The sequence below is a fragment of the Apium graveolens genome, chromosome 4 (genome assembly GCF_009905375.1).
Source record: "Apium graveolens cultivar Ventura chromosome 4, ASM990537v1, whole genome shotgun sequence".
NCBI lineage: Eukaryota > Viridiplantae > Streptophyta > Magnoliopsida > Apiales > Apiaceae > Apium > Apium graveolens.
This window is the reverse complement of record NC_133650.1, coordinates 285,639,522-285,647,682: the sequence shown is the minus strand read 5'-3', so window position 1 is coordinate 285,647,682 and position 8,161 is coordinate 285,639,522. Positions and strand designations below refer to the sequence as shown.

The window sequence follows — 8,161 nt, the reverse complement described above, 5'->3', positions numbered from 1 at the left end:
TTTACTTGTTCTGTACCTTCACACAGCAGCTGAACTGTGTCCCAAACCTCTTTGGCAGTTGAACAATTTATCACATTATCAAACATATCCTTGTCAAGACCATTAAACAAAATGTTCATAGCCTTCTTATCCTTGTGGACTTCTTCTGTGTCTTCCATTGTCCATTCTGCTCTAGGTTTTGGAATGGATTGACCAACAGCAATTGTGGCCGTAGCAACTGTGGCTACTTTGTGGGGAATGTGAGGACCATTCTCAATGCAGTTTACATAACCTTCATCTTGGGAGAGTAGATGAAGGTGCATTTTCACCTTCCAGTGGTGATAACTGTCTTTGTCAAGAACTGGGATCTTTACTCCAATATCCTTCTTACTCATCTTTGTTAGATTCCAAGATCTTTAAACTCTTTGTGTGTCAAGAGCTTTCTCTGATACCAATTGTTATTCCTAGAGGACTAACAATGAGATTTACAGAAGGGGGGTTGAATGTAAATCTCAAAACTTTTCAGGTTTTGAGAAGTTTATTAAAGCAGTGTGTTCTAGATGAACAAGTGTATGAATTGCTTTGAGCTAATGCAGACAGATATATATTCAAACACAAAATGTAAAGAACACAACAAACTTTAAAAACTTTTCTGGTGGATTTGTTGTTCCACCAGAGATGGTATATTAGAAAATCTGTGTTCAACAATGTTGATCACAGCTGCATCCTAGTACAAACTAGATGAATTTTCTCTCAAGATATTTCTTAACAGCTCTGGAAAATCTCTTTCTAATTACTAGCTTCTTCTTGGTTTATATATTACCAAGTGTACAAGTGAAAACAATATAAAATTACAATAGTAAAATAAGTTCTTCACTTGCTTCTTTTCCTGTTCAATCAAGTACTTTGTTGACTATTGCATCTTTGTACTAAAGAAGAACGGCTGCTTTTTCTATTGATCCTGAAATTCGGCTACCACATCTCACTTTTCTCTGTCAACCCATGTGCCTCTGTTTGTAGGTACAACTACCACTTATCAACGGCTAATTAGCAGAACATCCGTTGAAGCTTTCATCCGTTGATGACTTCATCCGTTGAAGGATGTTATCCGTTGAAGCTTTCATCCGTTGATGCTCTCATCCGTTGAAGGATGTTATCCGTTGAAGCTTTTAGAGACATCCGTTGAAGCTTAGCTTCTCATCCATTGAAGGTCTTTAAGTCATCCGTTGATACCACTTCATTTATACAAAATTACAAGGCATGAAATATTTACAATTGGCCTTCCTATCTGCATATCATCTAGTAGTCAACATGACTCATAGTTTCTCTCAACTTCTAAGAATTACATTTTAAATACAGAGACTGAAATATGCTACAATACTAGACTTATTTCTAAGTAAAGCTACACCATCAACGGATAGCCAAAGTGGTCTTATCCGTTGAGGCTACAGACACTAAATTTCTACTTAAGTGTTTTGTTAAATATATCATCAAACTAATGCACATATATTCCTAACAAAAGTACAAGAAATTGATCAAGCCTCACTGATATAAATCAAGATTGTGGATTTAATCAAGTGACAGAGATCTTGTCAGGGTATCAGATAATTACAGGGATTTAATATGAAGAAAATCAAGTTATCAAAGTCAAGTCGTGAAGAAACGTCACGGAAGTTAGTCACTCATGAACCAGACAGTACATCGAGTGTCAACATTGAAGTGGTGGAATTGATTCATAATTTGCAGAAGAATGGTTGTTGTTCAAGAGTAGTATTAATTCTCTATAAATTAATTAAGTCATATAATTTAATTAAGAAAATAAATTATATCTGCAAAGATTAATTTATTGATTAATTGAATTAATTGATTAATTAATTCTGAATTAATATTAAGAATTTTCAGAATTGATTTTGAATTTATATTCAATATTAATACAGCATGACAATCAATTGAACTGGTATGGCAATCAATTGTCATACCGAAAGTCATGCTAGTTCAATCAGATTGTCATACTGGTTGTATTACTAGTTCAATAGATTGTCATGCTGATTGTTTTGCTAGTTCAACAGATTGTCTCACCGATTGTCTTGCTAGTTCAACAGACTGTCTCACTGAAAGTCATGCTAATTCTCAGATTGTCTTGCCAGTTCAATTCAGTTTTGTTGATTGAATTATTAAAGACAGAAGCAGCAGATCATTTCAATACATTGAATACACTTCTTCAACTACTCAAGAACAAAAGCACAGCAGCAGTCGCAGAAGCATTTAATCTCTCAACTGCCAAAACAAGATCATTAATTTATAGCAATTAAAGTTAAATCTAAACCACTAGAAATCATTCTCTTATTCTTGTGTAACTATCTAGCGGATCAAAATCCCTAGAACTTAATCTCAAATTACTTCTAGCATTTGATCTTTTTATTGCAAAAATAAAAAAAGTCCATGTCGAATTTATTCTAAATTTGTGATAATTTATTTGAGATTAATCCCCTGTAAACGATACCGTTGTTGTAACACCTTTCAAGTTTAATAATAGTTTTATTTAACTTGAATTTTGTTTCACTTTTTTATTCCGCATTAAATTCTATTAAACGGTAGAGTTTGTATTCAACCCCCCCCCCTTCTACAAATATATTGGGACCTAACAAATCTATATAACTCTATAATATTTTTTAATGAAATAATAAAATTTTGAAATTATATTATTATAATCTCTTTTATTATAATTCTACTGCAAATAATGTATTCATCACATGTATATTATAATTTTTTATTTTTCTTAAAATATTTGTAAATCAAAAAATAAAATTAACAATAACTTTAATTCCCAATTTATTCTCACAATACAAAACAGAACCCTAATTAGCAACTTGATCGATTCCCGATGTTTCTCAGAACATCTAACTTCTACCCCAAACGTTTTAAACTTTAACTTACAAACACGAGTATAATCACATAGCACATAATATGATATACTCCTATACTCATAGTATCGTAACTATACTTATCATTTAGCAAATAATCACCGATTCGAATATTACGACACGAAAATACTTTTCTTCATTTCCTATATCATACATCACATTTGAAAGGAATATGCCATAAGTCCAATCATGTATTAGGATTTAGGAATATCTTTTATGTAATCTGTTTTGATTTCATTGATATTAATAAAAGACTTGTTTTGTTTTTATTACGGGCTCTATCTATTTAAGTGTTTAAATAAGATATACCATAGTTTAGAGTAAAGCTTTTTATGGATTATGATGAGATCATAATAGTGAGACCTAAAAGATGATAACTCTAAACTTAAATAGTTCCTGGTCATAGGATTACTAACTGGTAATTAATAATCCGCAAAGATCGGTACATACTATGCTTGCTTCATTATGAAGGATGTCTGTTCTCATAGACATTTGTGTGGTGACACTATAGCTAGTATGTAGGTGCTTATTATAGAATAAGTTTACTGAACATGACTCGCACAGCTGAACAACTGATGGAGTTCACTCACGTGTCAGCAGTTGTTCACATAGTTATAATTGTACAAGTATCCTTAGACTTGAGGTCATCATAGTCATCTTGTGTACACTGAACTATGCTTTGGTTTAGTTTTTAGTCTCCAGGGACAATTATTAGGGCTCTTCTGGGTATAGGAATTTGTACACGAAGATAGTGTATGATCAATAAAGGATCTACCCCTTCCAGTGAAGGAAGCGAATGTTCAAGGCTGATCCACTTATGCTAGTTCAGAAATCTCTGGCCAGAGTGAATGAAATTAGAAATGAGTTTTTAATTTGCATAGAACTACGCATAATAAATGGTAAGCAAGTGATTGAATTAGATAGGCTTGACACGAGATCCATGCCTTGTATTTAATCGGGACATTGTAGGGTAGAAGGAGTTTATTGTACGGTAACTATTCACTGAATAGGTTCTTGGTATTCTAAACAGTGAATTCATATTATCCGGATAGTCGCGATATGCTGAGAAGTATCCCTCACGATGTAGAATAAATGTGATTAATTAATTAATCATATTTAATAAATTAGAGAATTTATATAAATAATGATAAAATAGTTTTATTATTATTTATTTCTACTACCGGCTTAATATTGAACCTACAGGGTCACACCATAAAAAGAGAATGATTTAATGGTGGAGGAATTAATTAATAATGGCTAATAATTATTTATTTATGAAATAAATAATTAATTGAAAAATTTAATAATTGATTAAATGAGATTTAATTGATTATAAATTAATTAAGAAAAATTCTTAATATTATTAATTAAGGATTTAATTTTTGGAAATTAAATCAAGAGAGAGAATTATTTCTAAAGTGTTTAGAAAAAGGATTAATAATTAAAAGGTGTTTTAATTATTAATGGGAATAATAAATGGGATAATAATAATATTATTTATGGGAAAATTTCAGCTGAAAATATTGCCTATAAATACACTATTATAGACCCTATTTTATTCCAACCCACATCAAACCCGAAAACCCAAAAAGTTTGGAAAACCCAATTTTCTCCACCTCCTTCCTCCTCCTTAACATCGTTTTCTTGGTGGATACCGGTGGAGTGTTTCACACTTGAGGAGCAACTGCTATGGATCTCTGATCGTTGTCTCCGAATTATTTTAAAAGGTTAGATTCGATCCCTTGAATTTTTATTCACGATTTATATGCTTTTATTTGGATTTTTTATGTGTAAAAGTGTTTTACAATGCCCCCGCTGCGTTTAAAATCCAACAACATTGACTCAATCAAGTTATTCAAATCAATACCTTGCTAAAACTATGTTTCATCCAAGTTTTTAATCAAAATAATGACATGCAAGTAACAAAGTCAACATGCAAGTTAAAGGATCATACACCAATTTTAATTTAAGCCAAAAACTATCAATTCGAACAATTCTTCTTAGAAACTGAACCTCATAACCAAATTTATGAACCAAAACTCTTTGTAAAACTCGAAATCAATATCAAATTCCATTTTAAATATACTAAATTCATTACTCTAGACTACAAATAACCTTTTTAACTCTTATAAGCCAAAATTGATAACATGAAATCACAAAACTTGACATGCATGTGACATTTAACCAAAAAATCATCCAAATCAATTACACGGTCAACTCAAAACACACAATTCGAATCTAACTATGAATAATCATATAATTTAACAAATAATTTCAAGCCAAATCTTTTTAAACCGAAATAGCATTCGGTTTCTTTCAAAATCACAACATGCAACTATCGAAGTAAGCGTTTTCAATTTGTGAGAGCTCATCCAAGCATCATAGCTCACCACTGACTCACCGGAGTTCATCGCCGGTGGCTTCTCGGTGGTGCACTCAATCGAGGGTATCCTACCAAAAACCACTGATTCTCAAATCTAATTTCTTTGAATTTCTATTTTTTTGGGTATATAACCAAAATGACATGGGCATTTTGGTAAAATACAAATCTAATTTCTATGAATTTCTATTTTCTTTTCTCTAGCACGTCTTATAAAACCTTTTATAAATTATAAAACATCTTTATAAATCTAAAAAATATTATAAATCTCATTTTTAAAACAAAGATCATAAAATTATCTCTTCTCCCATATTTTAAAATAAATTTTTGAGCGAACATATTAATTATTATAGATTTTACAAATAAATCCCAAATAATGAAAATAAATTCCATAAAATCATTTTAAAACATCAAGACATCAAAATAAATTCAACTTTTATTTTTAAAGTCCCTTGGACTATTTTAAAGACAATAAAATCAATCTCGCACCTTGATCACATTTCTATAATTTTATAAAAATATTTAAGACCCAATAAAATCAATTAAATTTATTTAAAATCCCACAAATCACAGATTCGTAACACTAGACACCACAACTCGTTTCGATACCCTTAAGCATATAATTCTCTTTTAATCCATCTTTTGAGTAACGGGTCCCGTTCTACTTGACGGCCCGACAATCACATCTTAAACTCTTAGCTGACTCATTAAACTGGAACGAGACTTTGCTCGTCTTATTACTATATCACAGAAGTTATACATAACCCACAAAATCATTTATCCTTTTATTTTATTCACATAAATTCACGTAACAGCACCAGAACCATACTTTAATCATATAAATATATTGCGAAAATCCAAGTCGTTATAGTTGTTGGCGAGTAATCCTCGTGATAACTTTTAACATAAAAATTTGGTTAAAAAAATTTGAGATACGTTGCTGGAATTAAGATTTATGATGATGATTTTTTGCTATAAAAGCTGTCAAAGTATGATGTTGATGACGAATTGGGGCGGGTTTTTGGTGGTGGTATACAGAACTCTCGCTTCCAACCCCACTACAATATGCCTACATACCTCTTTTTATAGAGGATCAAATACTATATAGTTCTTGAAGAACAAGAAACCAACATAGACTTGGTTTCACATTCTGAAGCCCATTAGGGGTTGTCGAATCAAATTCCTTTTTTAATACGAACATCTATTTTCTTTAGGATTGCCCAGCGATGCGGCCGAGTCAAAATGGTCAATGGCTCGATTACCAATTCGGAACTTTAGGGATAAGGAAACTCCACGACCGGTGGATATCCTCTCCACTACCGCTATCTACGTCAATCATAATCGCAGGTATAGCCATGACTTACCGCAAATGCTAAAACGCATCCTCACCCCCAGATAAGGAAGAATGATTTCAAACGTAAAAGTGCAAAGTGCGAGATAACTCCAAAAGTCTCCCAATGACGAGAACCCGTTGAATGTGGAGACAAGACTCTCAGAGCATACACTAATTTTTAACAATCATTCCCCTATGAGGAAAACTCGCAAGAATTAGAACGACGCCTTCGAACATTCTCCAGGAAAGTGGGCTCCCAGAAGCCCATCCAATACCCTCAGGGCACGCCGGGTTTGAGGCCCTCCAGAGGCTCATTTTTATCGCTAGTTTGATTAATTCTTCTTTGATTGAGTTGTGAAACAACCTTCCTCGCAATCTTCTTTTCCTTACCCATTCTGCATCGTAAAACGGCCACCCCTTGCAACCAAAAGACCTTGGGGTGCGCCCTACGGGTCGGGAAACATGTTCTTCGGAGCCTGAGTCACTTCTTGTTGTTCGGTGATCGTATTCATTCCCTCCAAGTTGCAAAACATCTTCTTCCGCAAAGATTTCATCAATGACCATCTAGCGTCGTAAATGTTCATCGCCGTTAACCATCGTTGTAAACCTCCATCGTACCTACCGTCTTAAACCTTCATCACTGCGACAGTCGTAAACTTTCATCGCAAAGACTCATCAAAACTTTTCATTGTAGCTTCTCGTCGCAAACGGTCGTCGTAAAAGGCCGCCCCTTGCGGCTAACACCGTTTAGGACCCCCTCGGGTTCTCGGAGATATATTTTCGGAGCTCGGTTTACTTTTTTTATGTCGATTGTCCGACCTATTTCTTTCAATAACCCGATATATCCATATTAATTTTATGTCATAAAAATTACCCCTAATTTTCTATTTTGTTAAAAAACAAAGTGGAAAATTTATTCACTTCATCTATTCTTCCACAAGTAACTTATATTCATGTTTCCGAAAAATCTTCATTTAATCCTCCGCAAGTAACTTCAATTTTGTTTCCGCATAATCTTCATTTAATGCTTTGTAAGTAACTTCAATCTTCTTTCCACAAAATCTTCATTCATTCTTCCGCAAATAAAATTTTCATCGCACTTTCGTGTAAACTCGATCTTCCGCAAAAAGTTTTAATTTATAAAATTTTCTTAAAATATTTCTTCCAAAAATTCCGCCAACAAAACTTCAATTTTCTCCGGTAAACGTCTCCCGCTAAAAATATTCAAAATTTTTTGTAAAATTTCCCTCCAAGATTCTGTGAGTGAAACTTTTATCTTTCATATAAATTTCCTGCAAACAAAGTTCCGATCTTTTCTCCGTAAAAATCTTTCGCAAATAATCTTTAATAAAAAATCTTCATAAATTTTATATTCCTTGCGGTTATAAATAGTTTAGTACGTGCTCGGAGCCTTTATCGCGACTAGTGATGTCGTGGAGCCAGGGGTTGTCGCAGTGTCGTTGCGCTCGTGGCTGCTGGCGCGCCCTTGGCTACCACGGTGCTCGGGTATGTCGCAGCGTCCTGGAGCTATCGTTGGAACGTGAC

The 8,161-nt window shown here is 33.3% G+C and overlaps 1 pseudogene; it reads right to left on the bottom strand.

Moving 5' to 3' along the window:
• Positions 1-7,180, bottom strand: part of LOC141719778 (exocyst complex component EXO70I-like) — a 9,145-nt pseudogene extending 1,965 nt beyond the window's left edge.
• Between the last annotated feature and the right edge of the window lie 981 nt (positions 7,181-8,161).